This window comes from Canis lupus, chromosome 14, assembly GCF_048164855.1.
Source record: "Canis lupus baileyi chromosome 14, mCanLup2.hap1, whole genome shotgun sequence".
NCBI lineage: Eukaryota > Metazoa > Chordata > Mammalia > Carnivora > Canidae > Canis > Canis lupus.
Window position 1 is genome coordinate 52,782,789 of NC_132851.1, and position 26,628 is coordinate 52,809,416.

A 26,628-nucleotide genomic window follows, 5' to 3' on the forward strand; every position below is an offset into this window, starting at 1 on the left:
ACTTTTCCTTTAGATATTAAAACTATATTTCTACCCCTGAAGACATTGATTTATGACTTCTGTTTTAAGCCTTAGAAGAACAGAAGCAAAATTATTTCTAAAAGTTTGTAGAAAATAACTTTTTCAGGAATACAATGAAATTTTCAAATAATCTACTTGAAGTAACTAAAAATTTTCTCTAAAATTATGAGTGGGGAATTCAGAGATGAATTATAACTTAGGACATTATAATCATATAATAGCTACCTGTGATGATGATGTGTATCAATAATAAAGCCATATTTCATGGTGTAATTGACAGTCAAAAGTTCATAGATGGTCATTGTATTAAGAAAATCAGATATTAACCAATGAATTTGTTAAACAGCATTATGTGTGTTTAATTCTAACACAGGTGAAATATGTATGTGTATATATTTATAAATCTATCTACATTATATATATATATACACACACATATGTATCTATGTATATATGCAAATACACATTTAGCAGGTTAAACTGTATAATTTTTTTTTATAATTTTTTTTAATTTTTATTTATTTATGATAGTCACAGAGAGAGAGAGACAGGCGCAGAGACACAGGCAGAGGGAGAAGCAGGCTCCATGCACCGGAAGCCTGACGTGGGATTCGATCCCGGGTCTCCAGGATCGCGCCCTGGGCCAAAGGCAGGCGCCAAACCGCTGCGCCACCCAGGGATCCCAGGTTAGACTGTATAAACCTAGAAAAAGAAAATTATAGAAAAATATAGAGAAAAATACAGAAATAAATAAAAGACATCAACTCATAAAAGTCAAATATGATTAGAACTACATGCAATATATATTTTTCTTGCTAACTATCAAAATAATACACATTTTTAAAAGCTTGCTTTATTTTGGCTTATAGCATTAGCAACTTTTAAAGTCTGTCATTACAATATATACATGAGAGTGTGACTTAGTAGACAATTTTGTGTATTATTGACAGGGATACAGTGTGATATAATCTTTTTTTTAAGATTTCATTTATTTGGGAGACAGAGAGAGAGCATGAGTTGTGGGGGACAGGCAGAGGGAGAAGAAGAAGCAGACTCCTGGCTGAGTGGGAAGCTCAATAAGGGGCTCAATCCCAGGACCCTGGGACCATGACCCGAACCAAAGGCAGATACTCAACTGACTGAGCCACCCAGGTGCCCCTGTTATAATCTTTTTTTTTTTTTTATTGGTGTTCAATTTACTAACATACAGAATAATACCCAGTGCCCGTCACCCATTCACTCCCACCCCCCGCCCTCCTCCCCTTCTACCACCCCTAGTTCGTTTCCCAGAGTTAGCAGTCTTTACGTTCTGTCTCCCTTTCTGATATTTCCCACACATTTCTTCTCCCTTCCCTTATTTTCCCTTTCACTATTATTTATATTCCCCAAATGAATGAGAACATATAATGTTTGTCCTTCTCCGACTGACTTACTTCACTCAGCCCCCTGTTATAATCTAATGTCAGTTTTGTCACATGATTAAAAATGGGAGATTATATGTATATGTATATATATATATATATATATATATATAATTTTTTTTAATACTGATGGTTTATTGCGGACTATAAGCTCCTGCAGCTAGAACCAAGTTTCTTCGAGTAAAATGGAGATGTACAACTGGTGTTGATTTGGTCATATATGTTCCCAACAGTAACTCCTGTGAAATCTCAGGTAAATTTATATGCCCAGTGGCTGTAGTAAAGTCATCGGTCTCTAAATCTTCAAATGCTTTGACAGCATCCCACAACCAGACTGTATTATCCATTGAACCTTCTAAAGGACCATTTCAAGCAGTTTAACCCGAGAAGTTATATATATATATATTATAAGCTAACACAAAGGAATAGATTTTACAAATAAAGGAGCTTCTCTTTCACTCTTTCACTGGAGGGGCTTCTCAGAAGAGTTGACATCTGAGTAGTGATCTGCAGGTTGAAAAAGAGGCCATGGAAACAGCATGGTAAAAGAGCCATGTGAAAATTCTGGGAAAGAATATTTTAAACAGAAGTAAACTCAAAGATCTGGTGCAATAGTGTCTAACTTTTTAGCCTAAGATCACTTTTCCACTCTTAAAAATCATTAAGGACCTCAAATAACTTTTGTTTGGGGGGCTATATCACTATTTGCCATATTAGAAATTAAAAATGAAATAAAAATGTAGTATTTAATGGTTAACTTAAAAACCATAATAAACTCCTTACATGTTAAAATAAATCATAATTTTAATATAACTATGATATCTTTCAAAGCAAAATAAGTATGCAGAAGAATGTCAGTGTAGCACATTTTTCAAAATTCTTTAATCTCTGCATGATAGAGGGTATCTGTGGGATATCATAGTTTACATAGACTTCTGAAAATTCCACCATGAAAAATTCTTGCAAGTGGTGAGAGAATGAAACTTAACAGACATATAAAGTCTCACTATTATAATAAAATATAAGTTTGACCTTGTGGTCTTCTTGAAAGTGTCTTTGTGTCTCCAGGGGTATGCAGACCATGATTTAAGAATTTGTAATCCTACAAAGAGTTAATGTATATGAGAAAAGTTTAGAAGATGATTTTGCTGGAGGACAGTGAGGAGGAGGGTGTGAAGGACACGAGACCAGAGATGTAGGCAGGACCAGATCACTTATGACCATGTCAATTAATGCTAAAGAATTCAGATTTATCTTTACTTCAAAGGAAAACCATTGGGAGATTTTAAAAGCAGTGATTTAATCTGATATATTTATATATGTATATAGATATGTATATATATATAGTTTTTAATAAGCTTTAAGATTTATGTATTTATTAGAGAGAGAGAGTGGGTGAGGGCAGGGACAGAGGGAGAAAATCTTCAAGCAGACTGAGTATGGACCCAGATACAAGATTACATCTCAAGACCTGTGAGATCATGAGATCATGATCTGAGCTGAAACCAAAAGTTGGATGCTTAACTGACTGAGCCACCCAGGCCCCCCTGATTTGTTTATATTTAAAATAAAAACAACTCTGGTAACTTGTGAGGAATTTAGGCTGGTGGGGGCAGACTAGAAAAGGGTTATTAGGGCCTGGGTGGCTCAATGGTTTAGCGCCGTCTTCAGCCCAGGGCCTGATCCTGGAGACCTGGGATGGAGTCCCACATCGGGCTCCCTGAATGGAGCCTGCTTCTCCCTCTGTCTGTGTCTCTGCCTCTCTCTCTGTGTCTCTCATGAATAAATAAATAAAATCTTAAAAAAAAGATAAGTGTTATTAGCAAGAAGATTTTTTCAATTGTAGACTAAGATAATGGTGGTTAAAGATAATAGGTAACAATTGTTAGACTGATCACACCATCATCATATGGAAACAGCACAACATTCTGGTGGGACACTTAGTTCTTCTGTTTAAGTCAGGCTTACCTGATGGAAGATGCCAGTTACAGTAGGGCTTTCAAATTTCTTTCTTTTTTTAAAATTTCTTTAAATTTTATTTATTTATTTATTTATTTATTTATTTATTTATTTATTCATGACAGAGAGAGAGAGAGAGAGAGAGAGAGAGGCAAAGCCACAGGCAGAGGGAGAAGCAGGCTCCATGCAGGGAGCCTGATGCGGGATTTGATCCCTGGACTCCAGGATCATGCCCTGGGCAGAAGGCAGGCACTAAACCATTGAGCCACCCAGGTAATCCCAGCTTCAAATTTCTATGGGAATGCTAACCTCTTCATATGTAAAGTCCAGTAAAAAGTAGAAATGAGATACAGAGAATAATAGAGAAGGCTTAGATAGAAAATATCAGAAAGAAGATACTCACCAATTGTAATACTCCTGAGAATCAGGTACCCACACTGACTTTTTTTTTTTTTTTTTTTTTTTTGAGGATTTGGTTGAAGTATTAAGTTCTCCTTTCCCTTAGCATCTTTCAGGTGAGTAGTTATATCACATTCAAACAAAAGAATCTTGATCAACATATGGAATTGTTCTGTAATTATTCATATGAAGAGAGGTACATGGTAATATGTCAGGTTAATACCTGGATTGCAGAGTTGAATATATTAATATGTTTATTATTAAATAAAGAAAAAGCACACAAAGTCTGTCAGTGTTTTATAGACATCATCAATGATTACCTTTGAATGGTAAGACTGCTCTGGTTTACTTTTCTGTCATGATTCTCTGAAACTTTAAAACAGTACAGTAGTAATTTTAAAATAAAAAAGCACTGAATATTTTCAAACATTATTAATTTTGATTATAATATGATTTTATCTTAAACATAAATCAAAAATTTCTTATAATATGGGATTTTTCTGCCCTAAAGTTCAGGTCTTCTACATTAATAACATCTTATTTAAAATAAATGTGCACATTTCAGGAACACCAGATTTATACTACAAAGATAACCTTATCTCTAAAGAAAAAATTTAAAAACACATTTTTATAGTCTATATTGTTCTTATTATATAAACACTTCTTTTTAAGGAGTCTATATTTAACAGCTATAACAAAAGGTATTAGGCTTTTTTTTTAACATGAATTCCAAATCTGTGGAGTATTATGAAGAAAGTTTAAGAAATTCAAATTGAGTTATGAATAAACTGAAATATACTTGATTGTTCATAACTATTAGATTCACAATCAGTACACAGTCCAGTAAGCTTTTTGAGGCATTATGCATACATTTTAATCTGAGTTGGGGATGTTAATGGCTTCAGCCAAATTATGAATGCTCCATTACAAAATATCACAAAGACTAGACTGCAGATAAGTAAGCTTTATTAAACAGAAATGACTTGTTACATAAAGTGTCCTTGAAGTTCTACATTCTGTATATAACTTCTTGTATTTGCAATGTTTTGAACATTTTTATTTTCGTCTAAACCAAGCGACACATATATACTTTTCCACTTTATAATGAAAATATTACATTTTATTCAAATGCTTTTCTTGAGCCTTAAGTTTCTTTGGCAAATATACATTTTAATTATAAGATGCAATTTGGGCGATATAATATGTAATACAATCAAGTACCACTTAACTCTTAAATATCATTGTGTTCGTATTATAGTTAATAGTCCATTTTTGGTTGTTGTTTCCAGTTACAAAAGACCATATTATGTACATTCCAAACATAAAGACAGATTTTTGGAAGCTTCCTAGGACAAATTAAAAACCCTCCCACACAAAATACATCATTTATAAGCTCACTGTGGAAAGCCAGTAGGTGGAGACATGTCAGTTTCTTATAGTCTATAGTCACCAGTTTGAATTACTTTTCTTGCTTAACTGCTTTTGAATGGACTTAGGCATTTTGCTTGTATTTTTCAATCAGACAACATTACCACCTGGCTTTGAATCTAGAATCTCTAGCTGTGGCTCATATTTCTTTGTTAACATCGTGATTTTATTTAACTCTGCTAAAGAAACATTTCGGTGTGAAACAAACTAGGTGTTTTCACAAAGAACCATCTGTAAAAGGCCTCTGCCAGAAACCTGTTAAATATTCTCTTCTTTAATTAAATTCCAAGCTCCTTTTTACAGAAACAATGCTGCATCATGAGGTCAAGTTTATTTTCAAATAATATTTGTTTTGATTCTGCACTTTCATCTGAATACTTCTATGCAAATTTATATGATCTCCCCGAATTATATAGCATGATAATCAATGATTTTATACTGTACCTGTCCGTTCAATGTCAAGGCTCCAGAGAGAGAAAGGTATATGATCTGAATCACCTTGTATGTTAGGGGATACAGAGAAATTATATATGATTATTGTCAAAACAATATCAATACGAAAGGCCTGTTAATAGTATTATTATAAAATGTGTCTACCTTCTAAAAGGCAATTATATTTTTACCACAATATTTGGGAAACCGTTGTTTATGATAAAAACTGTTGAAATAGTCCAATTATATATATCAGTAAAAGTGTTATGTACAATCCAAATGTATATTAATAAAAGGTTGTATATACACATAATAGCATAAAATGAAGTCTAAAAGAGGAAGGTGTCTACTATGTGGCAAGCACTGTACTATATAGTCATTAATACTGTACGCATTGATTGTACATTCAAATGAATCAATTCAAATAATCACTCACCCATTAATGTAATTATACATTGTGAAATGTTTGTTAAGGGAAAGTGCAAGGAGCTATACATGTAAAAACTAAGTTGCAAAGAAGTATATATAGCACTATCTTAATTAAATACAACACTCACAAATGATAATTTCAATATGCACAGAAAATTTAAAACAACAATTATAATGGGAAAACAGGTAAAGAAGGATGGTTATTTTTGAACAGTCTGGACTTTTACTTTTTGCCAATACAATTCAATTGTAGAAAAAATTCAATTGTAGAATTCAGTTGTATTACTAGAAATGAATTTATAAAGCTTAGAAAATTTTAACATTTCAAAAAGCAATTAAGAACATAGCTTACATTATTTAAAATCAATATTTACAAACCCATTGTTTTCTACTTTAAAGGAATTTTTTGCAAGTTCAGTAACACTTGAGCATTGATTTGCAGCACACTGGCTCAGCAAAAATTAGAGTGATCTCCTTGTTTTCCTCAATGTGATAAACTTCCATAAATAGAGAAAACAGAAGCAGAATAGACCAAGCCATATCCAGCCCTCAGCCTGTTTTTATAGGGGCTTCCAACTAAGAATGGATGTTAAGTTTTAAAAGTTTGATGAAAAGATCAGAATAAAAATATTTTATCACATAAAATTTTTATGAAATTAAATTTCAGGGATCCCTGGGTGGCACAGCGGTTTGGCGCCTGCCTTTGGCCCAGGGCGCGATCCTGGAGACCCAGGATCGAATCCCATATCAGGCTCCCGGTGCATGGAGCCTGCTTCTCCCTCTGCCTATGTCTCTGCCTCTCTCTCTCTCTCTCTGTATGACTATCATAAATAAAATAAAAATAAAAGTTTAAAAAAAAAAAGAAATTAAATTTCAGTGGCCATTAATAAGATTTTGATGAGAAGGCAGTTAGTACTTCACAATTTTGTTTTATCACCGGCTTTCTGATTTCAAAACTTTTTAGTCACTCCAAAGAATACTCTATCCCCATCTTTCCCTCCGTTCATCCTCTGGCAACCACTAATCTACTTTATCTCTCTAATAATACTCATAAATAGTAATTTAATATAAATCAAGGTTAGGAATATTAACATGAATTAGGGTCAGTATATCTATATTGATGTTTATGTACACATACATCAAACCATGTACAGACACTTTTTAATAAAGTATGGCATTATTTGAATTTAAAATCTACTGCTGGGGGGGAGGAGAAAAAAAATAAAATAAAATCTACTGCTGTTATCTCAGTAGAAGATCCTTTAACATTTGTTCCTCAAACTTTTCATTAGCATGAATCTTTCTTTGGGGTTTAACTCATTTAGTTATGTTCTTCTATAGATATTTAATAGTTGAATCATATCTTTGTGGGTTTTTTTGTTAGTGTGTAAATAAAATTATAGTCATCATAGCTGCTTACTAGTTTAAAGTCCAATAGAACTAGAATTTAAATATAGAAAAATTACATGGGATACTAAACTGCTATTTAATCAATGAAGATTGCTTAAGATAAATATAGCATAGATGAGAACTATGTACTAAAAATGGTAAAGAGGACCTAGGAAGGGATTCCTGGGTGGCTCAGCAGTTTAGTGCCTGCCTTTGGCCCAGGGCACCATCCTGGAGTCCCAGGATCAAGTCACACATCGGGCTCCCTGCATGGAGCCTGCTTCTTCCTCTGCCTGTGTCTCTGCCTCTCTCTCTCTTCCTCTCTGTGTCTCTCATGAATAAATAAATAAAATATTTTAAAAAAAGAGGACCCAGGAAGAAACTTGTATACAGAATTCAAAATATATAGCAAAAAAAAATTGTGGATGCAAGTTTACAAGCCCAAAACAATAATTCTATGAAGGATAAATTATAGAATGTTCCCATTTGAACATAAATGGTGCTAGAAATTCATAGCTGTCAATATTAGGATTTAATATGCATCCTCGGTGAAGTTATTTAGATAATATACTCATAATACTGGTGCTATTAAAGTGAACACAGATTATAGATTTCAAAATAGACCACCAAATACAGTCCAAGCTTACCATCTTATATAATACAGAGCTTAGCCAGCCTGTGATATGCAGAGAGCCGGTAATATAAAATACACTCTTAGAGTCTAATTTTATGTAGGTGATATATCAGGGGACCCCCATTGTTTTTTGTTGTACTTATGCTTATTGTCAGTGAAGATATTGGAATGTAGGTCAAGTCTTTCAGCATGTTCTTGGAATTGGGAACGAAAAGTCATCGCTTGACACTAGTGATCCTGCTCTGACCTTTTGCTTCCCAATATTGGAGAGGGTAATGTCTCAAACTGGTCAGTTCCTTGATCTGTTGTTGAGTAAAATGAAACTGGGCAGCCCAAGTATGTATCTATTTGTAGTTTTCTCTGATATTTTTGTTTTCGCTATTTAACTTTGTTCAAATTTGCTGTGAACTATTTTAAAAGGTTTTTTTCTTCCCAGCTTTATTGACATGTAATTGACATATACCGTTGTGTGAATTTAAGATGTACAATGCGATGATTTGGTGCAAGTATATATTGTGAATGATTGCCACAGTATGGTTAGTTATACCTTCATCACGTCTTAAAAGTATGTTGAAAGGTCTTCTATGGGCCTGGGCAAACCTGGAGCTGACCTGTTAGCATGCTGACCTACTCAGCCTTCTCTCTGTATCTCTCTCTCTCTGTCTCCGTCTCACTACTCTCTATCCTGTCTTTGTCCCTGCCTACTGGGGCCTTTCCAGTGCCAGCTTCTGCAAGCACACTGAGTTTGATTTTTTTTTGATTCCACATATAAATGAGAATGCACAGTATTTGTCTTTCTCTGATTTATTTCACTTATCATAATGGCCTCAAGGTCTATCCATGTTGTCACAAGTGGCTGAATAATGTTCCATTATATATATGAAAATTTATATAATATATATATAAATAAGTTACATATAAGTATATAAAAATAATTATATAAAATAATTTTTATATATAAATATATAAAAATAAGATACATATATATTTTACATATATGTATATTTCTTTTCCATTCCTCTGTCCCTGGATACTTAGGTGGTTTCTACATCTTGGCCAACTTAAGTAATGCTGCAATTAATACAAGGGTGGTGATACCTTTTTGATATAGTGATTTCATTTCTTTCAGAGATATACTCAGAAGTGGAATTGCTGGATCATATAGTAATTTATTTTTATTTTTATTTTTACTTTTGAGGAACCTTCATTCTATTTTCCAGAGTGGCTGTACAATTTAGATTGCTGTCAACAGTGAACCAAGATTCCCTTTTTTCCACATTCTGGTCAAGATTTATCTCTTATCTTTTTGTTAGTAGCCATTCTAATAGATGTGAAGTGATATCTCAGTGTGATTGGATTTGCATTTTCCCTTATGGTAGTGATGTTGAGTACCTTTTCATTTATTTGTGGGCTGATTCCCTGTCTTTGGAAGACATAGATTCAGATCCTTTGCCATATCTTAATTGGGTTATTTGTTGTTTTATTTATTTTTTTTTCTATTCAGTTCTGTGAGTTTTTAAAATATACATCTTGGATATTAACCCCTTATCACATATATAATTTGCAAATATTTTCTCCCATTTCCCCATGGGAAGTGCAATGTGAGACTCAATCCCAGGCCTCAGGGATCAGGACCTGAGCCAAAGTCAGACGCTCAACCACTGAGCCACCCAGGTGCCCCCTTAGGTTGCCTTTTAATTTTGCTGATTTCTTTTGTTGTGAAGTAGCCTTTTAGTTTGGCATAATCCTACAGTTTATTTTTCATTTTATTGCTAATGCCTTTTATGTCACATCATATCCAAAATATTGCCAAGACTAAAGACAATCGTATTTTTTATTTGTATTCACTTAAAGCCTCTATGTCTTTATGACATGTCTCTCTGGATTCTCTTAAGATTTCTCCTTGCTTTGGTTTTTATACATATTAAATATGATAAACTTAGTTATAGATATTTTTGGAATTTATCCTTCTTGGTGTTCTCTGAAACTCCTGAATCTGAAATTCAGTGTCTTGTCATTAATTTTGGGAAAATTCTTAGCTGTTATTACCTCAAATATTTCTTCTTTTCAGTCAAGCTAGTCCACACCTAGACTCCAAAGATTAATCAAAATTACCATTTAAATGTTTCTACCAGTTTATGGCTTCAGTGACTTCTGCTCAAGGTAAACAATTCATGGTTGTGATTCTGGATTCATTTGTCTCTCTAGATTATAGGAAAGGATCTGCCCTACAAGCTCGGTTCTGTGATGAATACAAAGTAAGTTACCAACTGTTGGTTCAGATTTTTTCTTATTGTATTATAATTTTTCAGGGGATTGTATTCTCATTAGAGCTGAAATCGGAAATCTGTCTATTATACTTTCTATTACATGTCTTTGGAATGAATATTCTGATGAAAGAAATTTCAAAGTACTGAGTGGCTAAATTAGAATTTTGTATAGGCACAAAAAATGATAACCCCATATAATGCTAGTTTTATAGCTAAAATGATTTGCCAGTGTCCTACAATAGCATGCAGCAATATTATTTTTTTCTCTCACTGATTACATTTCTCACTCATGGCATATGCTGGAATAACGGGTAATATGCACATGTGCATTGTATTCTAATTAATGGTTTTGTACCATGTGGATTATATATTCTGCAACATTTACTTAAACCTTACATAATATTTTTATTCAGCCACATATTTGTATTTTGAACTATTAAAATGTTAATTGCAATGTATAGATACAAGGTCATATGACAACTGAAATAGCAATAATAAAACAATATATTAATAACAGGAACATGGCAAGTTGCTACAATGGTACAATATAGTACCCATAGCAGTGGCAATGAGTACTATAATGCAGACAAAAGTTCAGGAGCTATTGAATGTTAATAGAAAAGTTAAGAATTAATAAAAATCTTAAAGAACTGAATGACTGAAAAAGACATAAAATTACATTTTATCTCAGATTTGAAAGCAGGAGAGAAAAAAAATTAAAAAAAGAAAATGAAAGTAGGAGAGAAAGCCCAACAGTTTTGGTGTGAAGTACAAATAGGATACTCCTACTTGTTAAATCTCATGCCATTTATTTCTTAGTATACCACAATTAATTATCTTTGCTTAGAAAAATTTAGCAGGATGAATATGAAGTAGTGGATATAAGGAATGTTTGAAGAGATGCATCTCTTACCTATTGTCTTTATCAAAATGCATTTCTGCAAATATTTCACATGTCTATTGATTCACATATCTACACATATCCTGCTGAATTTTGTTGAAATAAAAATCACTGTCCTCAATAGGATATGAAAACAAGAACAGAGCAGAAATAATAATTTGAGAGATGTAAAGATGATAGAAGCTACATTAAATAATTATTTAAGAATAATAAACACGCACAAGGACAAAAATGCATAGACAACTAGAATGCACTAAAATTGGATATTTTTGTATTTTACATTACCCTACTACTAGATAAAAATTATACTTGATTTATAAAAAGATTTATTTATATTGATTTTAAAGAGAGAGAGAGAGAGCATGCTGAGGTGGGGCAGAGGAAGAGGGAGAGAGAAAATCTCAAGCAGACTCCCCACTGAGTGTGGAGCCCAATGTGGGGCTTGATCTCCTGATCCTGAGATCATGACCTGAGCCAGAAATATAGAGTCAGCACTTAACTGTCTGAACCACCCAGGAGCCCAGAAAATTATAATTTATATAGGGTTTTATATCATACACGTATTAACATGGAATTATGTGCTTCTTAATTATCTTGACAAGAGTTTTAGTTAACAGATTTTATAATGATTATCTTTCTACTCAATGAATCTATTTCTTTTCTAAACATATTTTTGTAATAGTTCTGGAGGTCCTGTTTAAATTTAATGAAATTGGTTGCATTTGAGTAATCATAAAGTGTAATGGTAAGATAGCCAAAACACTTATTTAATATAAATAAGAAATAGTATGTATAATATAATCAAAATATTTATTTCCAAGTATAATCCCCATTTATATTTTTGTCTTTTGTTCATGTGAGAATCCATCAAACGTCTAGCTCCTTAGTGTATAACTAAGTCTCCTTTTAGACTTTAAAATTTTTTAATAATGATAATAGCTTTTAATTTACACCTTCTTAAATGTTATTGTGATTAATAAATAGAGACCATAATGAAACATTTTTAATCCAAGATTAAGTATATTTTATAAATATCAGTCATTAGAACAGGAAAACATGAAAATAAAGAATGGGTTTTTTAAAATACAGGAAACTTTCAGAATCACATTGTCATTATACTTCTGTTTATATATGATTATATATTTTGTATCCAAGTTACTTTTTAATGTTCCTTAATTTCTTATTTTGGAACAATTTTAGATTTACAATAAGTTGTAAAGATAGAATGGAAAGTTCTATTTTTCACTCAATTTTCCCTGATGTTATTGTTTTATATAATCATGATGTACTTCTCAAAATCAAGAGATTAACATTGGTACAATGCTATTAGTTAAGCTAAGGACTGTATTCAAACTTGCCAACTGTTTTTTGTTTTTTTGTTTGTTTTTTTGCCCTAATAATGTCCTTTTACTGTACTAGGATTCAAAACTGGAAATGACATTGCATTTAGTTTTCATGTCACATTAATGCCTCAGTATATTTTAGTTTAGTCATCTTTCCGTAATTCTCATAACCTTGTCACTTTTGAAGAGCTTGTAATTGAGCATTTTGTAAAATGCCCTCTGATTTGGCTTTGTGTGTTAATTTCTCATTACGAGAGTGGGTATGGGAGTGGGTTAGGGTTTGGGGGAGGATACAAGGTATATAAAGCACCTTCTCATTATTATGTTAGATAATACCTGATATTAATAAGACATTATTGGAGTCCAACACTGATTTTGGACATTTTTTGGTTATTATTTCTTCCAATATTTCTTACTCTCAATTCTTTCTATTTTCTCATTCCAGTTCTAATTACATATATATTAATCCTTTCTGTAGTGTGTCACAGTTTCTGGATAGTGTGGGGATTTTGTTTTGTTTTTGTTTGCTTGTTTTTGTTGTCAGGTTTTGTTTTGTTTTGTTTTGTTTTTTTCTATTTCACTGTGTTTGGGGGAATTTCTATTGACCTGTCTTCAAATTCATTGATTTTTTTTTCTTTAACAATGTTGACTCCTATGATAATTCCATTGAAATATAAATATGTATATTTTGTTACTGTTTTGTTGTTATTGTAATTTCTGCTGTTCTAATTTTATTCTTTCTCAGAGTTTTCACACATCTGCTGATATTACTCATCCCATACTGCATTGCATTGCTTATCTGATAGTCCTGCAAAGTGTTTCTTAGATACCCTAGGGCAGAGTAACATTTGAGCTCTCAACATTTTAACACACTTTTGTCAAAGTAATTATGTTGCTATGAACAGCACTAGAACTAGAGATACTTAAGGACAAGGAATTGGTCTTTTCTTCATTTTTAATCACTAGAACTTATCACAATGACTAGTATAAGTATTTGTTGAATTAACAAAGGTTGATCCCAAATTTTTATGTAACCCTTTAAATATTTTTGTTGACATACAATATTAGTACACTATGTTAAGTATAGAAGGTATATAATGAGTGCCTAGTACACTTACTGGGACATAAAGGGATTCACTAGGTAAGTGAATCAATGAATAACTAGCTATATCTATTACTAAATATCTTTTCTTGTTTCTTTTCACAAACTGAAACTATTAATAAGTAACTTTAGAAGATATCTCACGATTCTAAGTTCCTTAGATTCATCTTCTCTGAGTCACATTTTTTACTTTAACATTTCAATGTTTACTTTTCTTTTCTAAATTAGAGACTTACTGTGAGCACAAATTTTATAATAATACTGAGTCTTTTTTGTGTTAAAATGGAAATCTTGCCACTTTATCACCAAAAGATTACAATAATAATGAACTCAAATCAAATATCTGATTGCTTTTGCAAATATTGTGCCCTGTGCAGACTGCATCTTCTGAGAGAACACATCAATAGCAAAAAATCGTATGAGGTACTATTTAATGTAATTCACACTAAACATATTCAGTCTGTGAAGATGTTTTGCAAATCTTAGCATAATTGTTGTGTTAGATGTATGAAATACACCTTTATTCCTGTGTCTTTAATAATGTAAAATTTTAGTTTGTTTATGGAAAATGTGCTTATGCTCTTGGGAGTCATCTGAGATACTTATTTTATGATGGTGTGGTAATTGCTGTCAGGACTTTTCTTGATAATGATTAATAATTAGAATCTCATCGACTACTTCTCTTTCTAAAAGACCTTTATCAACATTAACACTTTTGACCTTTTTAATTGCATGGATTAAAGCTAGAAATAGGTGGTTATTAATGTTCTGTACTTGCATGCCTGGAGCTTGAAATAATGTTTGCTTTCTCAATAACATTCAGCAAGTTTACATTTCCCTCGGTAAATGTGACTTTAAAGGTGTCTCCATAGTGAGTATTAATTTGGTATTCATAAACCTTTCAGCTACACTTAGCAGTTTCTTGGTGTTTGCTGAATCCTCCTTGATGCATCCATGTCATTCTAATTATAGATTTTAACTGGGCTGCACAAAAACACAAACCCCATTTATTATAGAAAGGAAGAAAAACTATTCATAAAATTGTCTGCTTTTTTCTTCTCTTTATAGAAAATTTAAAATGGTGGCTTTTGGACTTGTCATTCAAATCTGCCAGGGAATGACAATGGGGTGAAACAATCTTGAGAATGCAGAGCTATACTGTAGAATTAAAGGTACTTTTGATACACAACCTCCCAATTAGGCAGGTCACTTATTTTTCATTTCTGGAAAGAGTGAAAAATAACATGTTCTGAGAAAAGTTGTATTGACTCATATATAAGAAGGAAAAACATATTACTTAGGGAAAATAGGTTTTGCACAATAATGTAACTCTGGATAAAAATGTAACAACTTGTAGGTACCATTTCTGCAGATGTATGCTTATATTATGCATAAATAAATGATGTATTTATACATGCATATATATGCAGAACTGTATATTTGTCATATATAAATATATTTATGTATATAGTGATTAAAATATCAGCTCTATATTAGCATGTTTAACATAATATCCCATACCAACTTGTACTACAAATCTGAGAACAAATGGAAACTTCTTTCACATTTTTCTCTAATTATTATGTGTAGACTAACAGCTGGAAGTTAAACTCATAGTTTTACCTTTTATGGTTTTATCTTGACATACTTCAAATAAAATGAGGGTAGATGAGTGAAAAACTTGGCAAAGATAAGAGAAAAGAGTCTTATTTTTTACACATGCAAAACTTATTTGAACCTAATCATTTTAATACTGACATGAACAGCTGTGATAGTGTTCATGCTTTGATAATGAGAGTTGTGTCTATAAGGCAGTTTCTAGAAAACTAATGCTTTATAGACTAAAGGTAATTGTGTGTGGAAGAGCACATGTATACACACAGGACTAGAAAGTATTTTAATAATCCAATTTCCACTTTCTTTATTACACTTTTGTTCTAATGGGGTTCAGGGCAGGCTTCCCCCACATATGCCACTTTGTCATATTGGTTGTTTGGAACTGAAGTAAACTAAGAAACAGCTGATGCAAGGACACTCTGAGCATCCTTTACCTCCCTGAAAGCTGAAAATAAATCTCCCATGTGAAAGATAGCCTTCATGTAACAAGAGGAAAGGAGAAATCTGTATCAGCAAAGATAGGAATTCAAGGCCCAGAAGGCTGTAACTAACCCTGTTACTACTTTACAAATTCAGTACCCCAAGCTCAAACTTCCTGTCTTATCAATTCTTCACAAATCTATTGTTTCTTTGTCCTTAAGGTATGAGAGCTGCCTGCTTTGGTCACTTCTTTGAGTCTCAAATGTTTATGAGCTCCTGTGCATACAAAATAATTTTTCCTTTTCATCTGTCTTATGTCAATTTAATTATTAGAGCAGCCAAGGAATCAAAAAGGAAAAATGGAAAACTTTTCTGTCTGTACAGTTTCAACTGTAAAGAATACAGGAATATGTTATATAATTTACAGATTACTATAATAACGTCCAGAGTAAAAATTGCTTAATCTGATAATTTGCATTGAATATATATCTATAAATTATATATTTGTATAGGTGTACATATATATTTATTTGCTTTTGCTTTAAAACATATGAAATTTAAAAATATTAATTTTTAAATAAAAAACTAAACTAATTAGAGTTTATGTGACTTGCTCAAGATGACATTTATATTAGTGGAAGAATTAATGACAGGTATTTCTTAATATTTACATAGATTTTGTTAATCTCTGAACCTTATAAGTTGATCACTGAATCGTGTATTATATTTTTCATATTTCTCAGGAGTTTCTGGTATGCCAAATCAAGAACAACATAACCTCTGAGACATAGAAGTTACCCAGGAACTAACCACCAAAAAAGATTGAATAAAAATGTAGGCCCTTTGATTTTGTAACATTGTGAAATTGGATATAAAAATAATCTTCAAAATAAGATTGAAATAAAAAATAGATATAACATAAAACAGAATACATTTATTTTCCAGTGAACTAATTTAACTATTCCAGCTTCAAGTCAATATTTTTAAGAATATTGTTATTCCTATCCCTATAAATTAATGAGGAAGTCTATTGAAACACTTTTGTGACAACCTGGAGTATAGAACAGAAAATGTCAATAGAGAAAGCTAAAAGTAATTCTTAGGTATTTTAGTTGACACAGTGTAAAATGCAAGAATAAATAATATAATCTGAATGAGTAGAAGCACAGTGAAAAGTTTTCTAATTGTTATTGTTGCTTTGCAACCTCAGGGGCTTCCTGGGTATGCTATGAAACTGGTCCCCATATGTGGAGGACAAGTGAGAGGGAAGAAAGACAGACCACTCCAAGTTGGTAAGTGGTAGGTTTAATAAGCAAGGGAACTTGCTTATAAGGATTGTCTTGTGTGGCTGCAAGATGAGTTGATTCCTGCACCTGCCCACCAGAATCTTAAAAGTTTATTTACGGGCCTTCACTGGACTCATTCACATACATGGTCCAGATAGTCTAACCACCACATTACTATCTCAAGACTGTATCTGCCTCTCAAGGCAGCTTCTAGGAGCAGGGGACATAAACAGAACACACATTTGGAAGACAGAGTAGGCAGTGAGGTGCTGCCAATAGTCTGGATCCAGCTCAAGGGCCAACCAATGGTCACATCTTCTTAAAGATCTCCCCTAACACTAATATGAAATGAAAGCAGATATGTTCAAAAGACCTTAAAGGAATCGTAGAGAACATCGATAGGCAGATTCTTCTAATCAGAACAGTTTTGAAGATTAACCAAGATTTTCATTAGTCACTATAAGAATCAAAATTTGTGAAATGAAACAAATATTTATAAAGTGGAAAGAAAATGTTGGAAAAAACAATTGCCCAATGATTTTCAAAATTAGTGTCAGACATCAAAAATAAATTACTTAGAATTGTAAGCAGTGTGAATATATTAGTTAGCTTTCTTTAGTTATGTTGTAATAATAGGTCCTAAATTAAAAGAATATCAAAAGTTTATTTCTTGCTCATTTTATATATTGCTATGGGTCAGATTTTGTTCTGTTTATGGAGTATTCATTCAGGGTCTAGACTGAAAGAAAAAACTTAATCCTCCTCTTGGAACCTAGGTTCAGATATGGCTTATGTCCCATCTGTGCAATTTTTTTAAGACAAAGTAAATCATATAGACAGTCCCAAAGTCATTATAGTGAGAAGTGTGCTTCTTCAATAGGGGAGACTCTGAAAATATAGAAACAAGGAGAGGCCCGGGTAGTTGGAACAGATTTTACAATATATTGTAGAAAATTTTATAAATATATTTTTAAAAGTTTTCAAATACAAGAATAGATACTTGATTCTCTATGTGGCATTGCCAAATGTTACATTTGACTGTGGATTCCTTAAGGATCTCATGTTATCTATAAGACTAGGGAAGCCCATTTGAAAAAGGTCAATCGTATGTTCCCACTGAAGATCATGTATATATAAACCATAGAAAAATCTCTAATACTTAGAGTTCAGACAGTTTAGGAACTTTAGTCTTAGGAAATACATTGAGGTGAGGGAGATTATGTCTCTCATGCTGTACAGTTGTTGGGCCACTTCCAGAAACAAACAGGACATGACTAGCCACGGAATTAAGCAGCTGAAACCCATAAATCAAGAACACATGTTGAAAGACTCTACATAGAAAAACCAGTAAGTGAGAAATGACAGTTTATATTTTCCTAGTGGATCTGAGTAAAGGACTTTATAGTAGCTATATATAAGGAAATACTCCCTGAGGAAACACCCAATTACAACCTCAGGATTAATTATTTGATTGGGGGATCCCTGGGTGGCACAGCGGTTTGGCGCCTGCCTTTGGCCCAGGGCGCGATCCTGGAGACCTGGGATCGAATCCCACGTCAGGCTCCCAGTGCATGGAGCCTGCTTCTCCCTCTGCCTGTGTCTCTGCGCCTCTCTCTCTCTCTGTGACTATCATAAATAAATAAAAATTAAAAAAAATATTTGATTGGGATTAAGTGAATCTCTGGTCATTCTGCCTCTTTATTCCCTATTTCAGTGATGTTTATTGATACTATAAACCATGAGAGAGATAAGCTTCTACTATTAAGAATAAGGCTGGTGTACCAAATGGTGAGAAAAGTAGTAGGTAAATTCCTCTAAGAAATCTTCCAACAAAATTCCACTCACCACAATATGTCTTGAGAAATGAAGGTATAAAGATGGCCTTAGTAACTAAATGATTTTGGAGGAAAGAAGAAAGGACTAATTCTAAATGATCAATTATTGGTCTACTTCATTATTTTATTTTTTTTATCTGTCGATCTATTTATTTTATGTTTTAACAGAAAGGATATTAGGTAATGAATTATAGATGCCTACTTAACATGGAATCTGTTATATATTATTGTTCTGCAATGTTGGAAGGAGAAAGAATGTCTCGAACAAAAAAAAGATTGATAAATAATTGTGCACAGATGCACATATATATGTGAATGCATCTACACTGACAGAATTACTTAAATTCTTAATCTTAGTCTTTTCTTATGTAAAATTGAGATAATATCTCTGTACCGGTTGAGAATCTTTCAGGTGCAAGTAAAGGAAAGCTGAATTAATTAGGAAACCCATAGGTATAAGATGCAGCTGGAAACTGGGAATTCAAGAAATGTCAAATTTCTGTTACTCATTTCATTCCCATTCTACCTTACTTCCGTATATAGATTTCATTCTCTAATTATGCTCTTTAGGTGCAGTAAGGAAGTTGATTTCAGATGGTCCAAATTCAAATGCAATCTACATTGTAATATATGGGAACGAGAGGATCTATCCTTCCAACTCTGGGAGGAAAACACATAATTGACTTGGCTTCAGTCAGATGTTCTTTAAATCAATATTGTGACCACAGGGATAATGTGTCCCTTTTGAGAATGATAGAGATGATCATTGACACATCATCTTAGACCATATGGAGTTCAGGAAGACTGATTCCCTAAAGGACTGGATATTGACCAAGAAACATACGCCACAAAATTATGTGTGGCTGTGACATGAAAATTATCTTAAATGATTAAAATTTACACAGAGCTTTTGCAAATAAAAGAAAAATGTGATAGTTTCTAACAGGTATTGTGATGTGAATATTTCTACATAATTAGAAATCTGTTTTCTCCTCCCTAAAAGACAGCTTGGAAAAACATTGCTTATTATTTCAACAGACAAAACATAATCACAGATTAGTGAAAAAACACACAGAAAAGAGAAAAACTACTAGAGCACAACACAAATACAAAAGGAAACCACTGTCTGGTATGTAGTAAAATAAACTAGATTGATACTAGTTCCAGAGGAAGGAAATAAAGTCATCTAGAAATCAATTGATAGAGCATTTTTTTTAAATTTAGAGTTTCATCTTTACCTACCTTATAGTGTCTGATTTTCTTGAATTAACACTGAGTGTTGTTTTTGAGGAATCACAGAGCTATGTGGATTAAAAAGTGATTTGAGAGACATGAAAGTAAGATGAGATATATCTTTAGAAGTGAAACAAAGGAAGATAAGAAAGGAAGATCATATCAATATACAGAAAATTATTTTAGTCAATCCTGATAAAATATTTTTACCAGTCCTTAAGAGAAAAAGAATTGATAAATATATCCAGATGCCACATTATTTCATTCATCATAGATTTATCTCTCCATTGGGTCTGTTTCTGTTATCCTTAACTAGAGCTTGCCAACTTGTGATAATATCCTAATTCTTGTTCCTTTGGAGTATTTTTCTCTCTGTCTAGAATATTTAGACTTTAATCTTGAATTTCTAAATTCTAATTCTGAATTCTAAAGAATCTTCAAGAATCTTTAATCTTGAATTTAAGTGTTCTTAAATTTCATCACAATGAAATTAACTGTGAGCTCTTTTTTTTCCATTTAAAGAGATACTAATTGGGTTTATTTATTTATTATTTATTTATTTATTTATTTATTTATTTATTTATTATTTTAAAGATTTTATTTATTTATTCATGAGAGACACACACAGAGAGGCAAAGAGATAGGCAAAAGGAAAAGCAGGCTCCCCATAAGGAGCCCGATGCAGGACTGGATCCTGGATCTCCGGAGCAGGACCTGAGCCAAAGGCAGAAGCTCAACCGCTGAGCCATCCAGGCATCCCTAATTGGGTCCTTTTAATCTGAAAATTCTAATTGTTTGACTAAAGGCATCTTTATTCTATTTTTCCATTGTTATTATTATCCTATCCACTTCTTCACTTTTTTAGTGTTTTTTTTTTTCTAGAACTTGTACTAAATGGATATTGCAATGTCTGAAAATCTTCTAGTGCTGAGAAAAAAACAAATCCTATCAAGACAGAATTCTCTCCACCAAACAAGGAAAAGAAAGAAAATAATTTTATTACAAAGTGGTATATATCTATAGTGCAATGCATATTGTAGGCAGTCTGCAAAAGACACTACAAAGTCTAGACAGAATTTCACACACACATTAGGTAGAACAGAAGAAAGAGCAATGAAAACGCTTCTTGTCTCCTTGACACGTGGTTGTACATTGTGATAGTCTCCTGTATCTCCTGAGGGACTCTTGAGTTTATTTTGGTCATGTGTTTATACTTCTGCGAGTCAGAAAGCCCTTAAAAACAATAGACCAGCCCTACTATCAAGTCCATTATGCTTCCAAGGAGACAAATTAAAGGGGTGATGATAAAATGGCATAATTTTGCCATTACAATATTAATGCTAGCTAATATTTACCAAGCAATTAATTTTGTCAAATACACTTGTAAGGGCTTTGCGTATATTAACAATTGAGCTCCACAATATTTCTAAGAAATAGCTATTATTATATTACTCCTACTACTACTATTCGTATTAGTATTTGTATTCTAAAAGTGAAAAAGAAATAGAAAGGCTAAATTACTTGTCAAAGTTGATGCAGATATTAAGAGAAACCAGGATTCAGTTCCTAACAGTCTCAATCCAAAGTGCACACTCAGTCATTCCACTCACTACTTCTTCATATATTTTTTCTATATTCTGATAATTGTATTCTTTTTCTGATAATTATTTTCTATTTCCAATAATTATATTATTTCTGTCTTCCTAGATCTTTCTTAGCCCACTCCCAGTTCAATAATTTACTCTTCAGTCAAGTCCATTCTGAATTTTTGTCCTTTGATTTTATTTTCACTCCCACAATCTAGATCTTTTATAAAAACCAATCTATATAGTTATTTTACATTTGTACACAATATTCTAAGATCTCTCTGAAGATATTAGTTATCCTAAAACTTCTGTTTTCTCTTGGTTAAGAGCTTTATTATATTTTATTTTCTTGCTTTTCTTCCTTGCTACTGCTTCTCACAAGCTTCAGTGAGTCTCGATGATAGGTATATAGTTGGATTTTCTGACTATTCAAATGATTGTGGAATAGGAGGTTCAAGGAAATATAGTGGTAGCTTACCTTTGAAGGATGGTGGCACTCTGTCATCCATTGACTTTTTGTTGTTGTTACCTCTTTGATCCAAATATCTGTTCTCTCTACTTTTGGTAAATTTCACTTCTTCCAGCTGTCTAGGGATGAGTTTGGAAGAGGTTCTGACCGATCAGTTGCTCAAAAGTGTATCTGCCTGGTGTTTGTCTCAGAATGCTTTGTTTCTCCTAATCTTAGTGTGAGTCCCGTCCCCCCCACCTCCCCTGTGTCCATCTCACCTCTCCCACTTTTGCATTCACAACAGTCTTCTTCTGATCACTTCTGGAATTCTACTGATGGTGGCTCTAGCCATCTTATTACTCACTGAAATCTTCCAGTGATTCCTCAAACTACCCATACTGGTGAGGGTGACCTTTACTCAGTGGGCCAATGTAAATACTACTATCTTTCAGAAACAGCCTTATAGGCACACTCAGAAATAATGGTTTACCAGCTACCTGGGTATCCCTTAGTCCAGTCATTTTTGACATATAAAATAGATCTTCACACATATATATGTGCATATGTATTTATAATACAATATTTATATGCATATCTATATTTTATTTTGATTTGAGGCTAGAGTGGTTGAAATAAACTGAGCTTCTTCCACTATGTTAATTTAATATTCTGGTAAAAAGATTTGTTTTTGTCTTTTAAAAAATTCCAAGTTGCAAATAGATGCTAGTAAAAATTTTCTTGGAGCTCTTTACATTATTAATGAGTCAAAATTTTGCTGTCCATATATGGCAATTAAGTAGGTGACACCCATTACAAAATGCTGCCTTTACAGGGCATATCCTAGTGTCCAATATAAGTAAATTTTTGGCTAAAAAATAAAACCTTTTTGTATGTTAAAAAGAAGCAACCTTTTTTATATGATGCTTATGTTAAAAGAAATGACAAACATGTAAATTATTTATCAGGTATATATATTAAATGTCAAAGTCAATAAAAAATTGTCAGAAATTACATATTTTGATGTTTTTAAGAGAATCCTTTTTTTTTTAAGATAATAGCTATGGACCATGAAGTATGTTTCATACCCATTTCTTTTGACTTCAATTCATTCTTTGAAATGAAGATCTATAGGGCAACCCTGTCGGGACCCCTCTCATTCCTGAGAGCTTTCTGTCTCTTTGCTTAATAAACTTCCATCCCTTTACTCACACACACACAAAAGAAATGAAGATCCATGAATGTTTGATATATAAATATAATTTTTTTATGAAGATAATTTTTAAAGTCTTCTAAACTAGATGGAGTGGTAGCTAGCTACAGGATGAAAGTATGTTTAGGACCTTACTATTAAAAAGGAGAGTCTTAAGTTCAAACTAATGCATTTGGTTTTTATTTAAAGTGAAATTAGCAGGGGATACATGGGTGGCTCAGTGGTTTAACATCTGCCTTTGGCCACCTAATAAGCAGGGAAGCTGCTTCTCCCTCTACCTACGTCTCTGCCTCTCTCTGTGTGTCTCTCATTAATAAATAAATAAATGAAATCTTGATAAGTAAATAAATGAAATGAAATTAGCAATTGATGAAGGATTCTGCATGAATTCTATTATTACAGCAATGTTAAGAAAATGAATATGATAGTAAAGAGAATATTTGGAAAAAAGGGGACAGAAAATAGAGCTTGCAGTTAAAAATGAATTGCAAAAGGAGTGAGGTAATCAAAGTTCAAACAAAATTATGGAAATATAGTGCTAAAAATAATAAATATTATTAAAGTCCAATACCTTGGTCTGTAGATGATGAAAATTAGATTTAGAGATACAAAGTAACTTCCATAGGAAATATAGTTCACTTAAAGATTAATCTAGAAATCGAATACAGTTCTTTTTACTCACAATCCGGAGTTTTGTCGCTTCCTTTTTAATATCAAATTTTTATCAATCTAAAGTTTGTCATAGATACATTCAATCAGGAGTTCAGTACAATTCTGATACATGATATTAAGAAATACGGATAGCTTCTTTTTAAATTAATATTGCGAGGGAAACTTTACAACTAATATACACATTTATTTTGCAAGGAACTTTCATTTGGAGGAACAGAAATAGACTTCATGAGGCATTTCAACCAAATTATAACCTCTCTGGTTTTTGTTTTGTTTTGCTTTGCTTTTTTTACTAAATAGTTATTCTTCCAACCAAATTTTAATCTGGGTGATAGAAGAGTGCAGAATCCATAATTCTGAGTTGTGAAATCTGAATTAATCAAAGCTTTACCAACAACTAATTCCTCGACTTAAGCAAGCATTCAAACTCTCTGGGTTTCAGGTTCTTTATCTGTACATTTAGAAAGTAGTACAGGGACTCTCTGGGGCCCTTGCATGTGTAACAGTCATTGATTCAATCCTATTTAAACTCAACAGAACCCAGAGCTTCTTATGATGAGTTCATTGAGTTTATGTGGTACATTTTTATTCAAACAAGCCTTCCAGGGCATGGTCCTGGAGTCCCGGGATGGAGTCCCACATCGGGGCCCCTGCACAGAGCCTGCTTCTCCCGCTGCCTGTGTCTCTGCCTCTCTCTCTCTCTCTCTGTCTCTCATGAATAAATAAATAAAATCTTAAAAAAAAAAAAAAAAAAAACAAGACTTGAGACCATTAGGAGATTTGAATAACATTCAAGTTTTTTTACTATGAATGGATTGAAAGTTTCTGTATTTCAAAATACCCATATACTGAGTTTACTGCAGATACCTTGGTTCTCAGGTATTCATTTGGGTTTTGATATTCTAGATATTTTTTTCTATATATATCTGCTTCAATGTCTATACAATTGGTATAATAATAGCACCTAGCTCAGAAAGTTGTAGTGAGGATGAAATTAAAATATGACCTTGCACATCGTATTGTAAAATGTCAGCTGTTATCCTTAACCTCCCCAATGTGGTCATCTTACTCTCTCTTCACATAGAAATATTTATGACATATTACTAGTGTATTTGACAGTTGATAAATAGGTTCTACTGTATAGTATGTTCAATATGTAAATTAAAACAACTAAACTGAGCTAGATTATGGATGAATGTTCATCTTTATTCAGAAAATGATATGTTGATGACATTCCTGCCCAATGTGGAAAATTTCAAGCTATATTACAATAGAAGAAAATCACTCTTTCTCCCTACCCCACTCTCCACACACCGCCATTCCTTTCCATTATTCAACATCTTCCCAGTACCTTAAACTGAATTAAAACCAGGAAGCCTGTCCTCATTGGATCAAAAATGTAAGAAATAAAAAAGCTACCAAAACAAATAAGCAAATAAAATAATTTCTAGACAATTTTCCTTTGTGCTGTTTTTTTTTTCATCTTTCAGCTGTTGAATTCTTGTTTTCATATTCCTGTTTCTCAATCCCCTAACTTTAGCAACTCTTGATCCTCTCTTTAGGCTGCTAAATTGGCATGATGCTTGCCTTTCTAAGGAGGGAAAAATTGTTTTTCTATCATTGATATGATACAACCCTCAACTACTCCCATTTATACCTATGTGATAAAGGCAAACTATAAAAAGTAAAAACAAGACAAAAAAGGTCAAACTTAAAAGTAAAACAGTAAAACTGTAAAAATTAAATTTGGAAGTAGTAAGTTTCCATTAGTATCAACAAATTATAACCTTGTTCAGAAATAACTTGATTAAATAAACCATACAAAATTGAGAATAAGGTATTTAAAAAAAAAAAAAAAAAGGAATCAACATCCAAGCAGGGAGTGAAGTGGAAGGGCAAGGTGGTAGACAAGTCAGTCAAGTTTGGAAATGGAAAGAAAACAGGCATTGTTTGGTTTTTAATAATTTTATGAAAAGGAACTAAAAATTAATGAAAATCCACTGAACAGTCTTTACTTTTTGTAGTGTACAGTGAAATATATTAAGTGTAAATTCAATATTTCTCAATTTTTGCTTTCATTAAATGACATATTAAAGAACACATTTGAGTAAGTGGAATCTTTTATGAAGCTTTAACATGTGCAGTTTTTATTATTTATAGGTGACTCCATAGGTACATTAACATCTAATGATGAGAAATTAGATGGCATTATAGATCACTTAGCTCATTCCCATGATTCTCCTTTATCTATCTGCTATACAAAGGTAATTATATTTTGGAATTTTCTATGCCAGTTTGGGAAGAGGTTTCTTGTGCAAAACAAGGCTTTGCTTTCATACCTTATATAGTAATACTTATAATTAAGGAATTATGATAATCACTCTTCTACCATCCATTATGGTTAAAGCAAGAAATGAAATACATTTTAGGGAATATTTTTCAAGACAGATTTTTCCACCTGTCTTATATCTTCAAGTTAAAAGCCCTTGTCATTAACTTATTTTCTCATTTTGTTGGTGGTTTCCTCAATGTTTTTTGAAAGTTGTAACTAGCAAATGAGCAGACTGTGGGATAATTAAGATAATTTAGAGTC

At 32.6% G+C, this 26,628-nt stretch overlaps 1 long non-coding RNA gene across 4 annotated transcripts; it reads right to left on the minus strand.

Moving 5' to 3' along the window:
• Window positions 1-200: 200 nt before the first annotated feature.
• Window positions 201-20,521, minus strand: LOC140603488 (uncharacterized). Of its 4 annotated transcripts, none has more exons than XR_012006477.1 (6): window positions 20,129-20,521; window positions 5,673-5,726; window positions 4,121-4,172; window positions 3,805-4,023; window positions 1,879-1,949; window positions 201-723 (listed from the first exon to the last, which is right to left on the minus strand). It is a non-coding gene; the product is annotated as an uncharacterized lncRNA (long non-coding RNA). The 4 variants fall into 4 exon arrangements; XR_012006475.1 differs by having other exon boundaries at window positions 208-723; window positions 1,879-2,006; window positions 3,805-3,972; XR_012006474.1 differs by having other exon boundaries at window positions 210-723; window positions 3,805-3,972.
• Window positions 20,522-26,628: the final 6,107 nt, after the last annotated feature.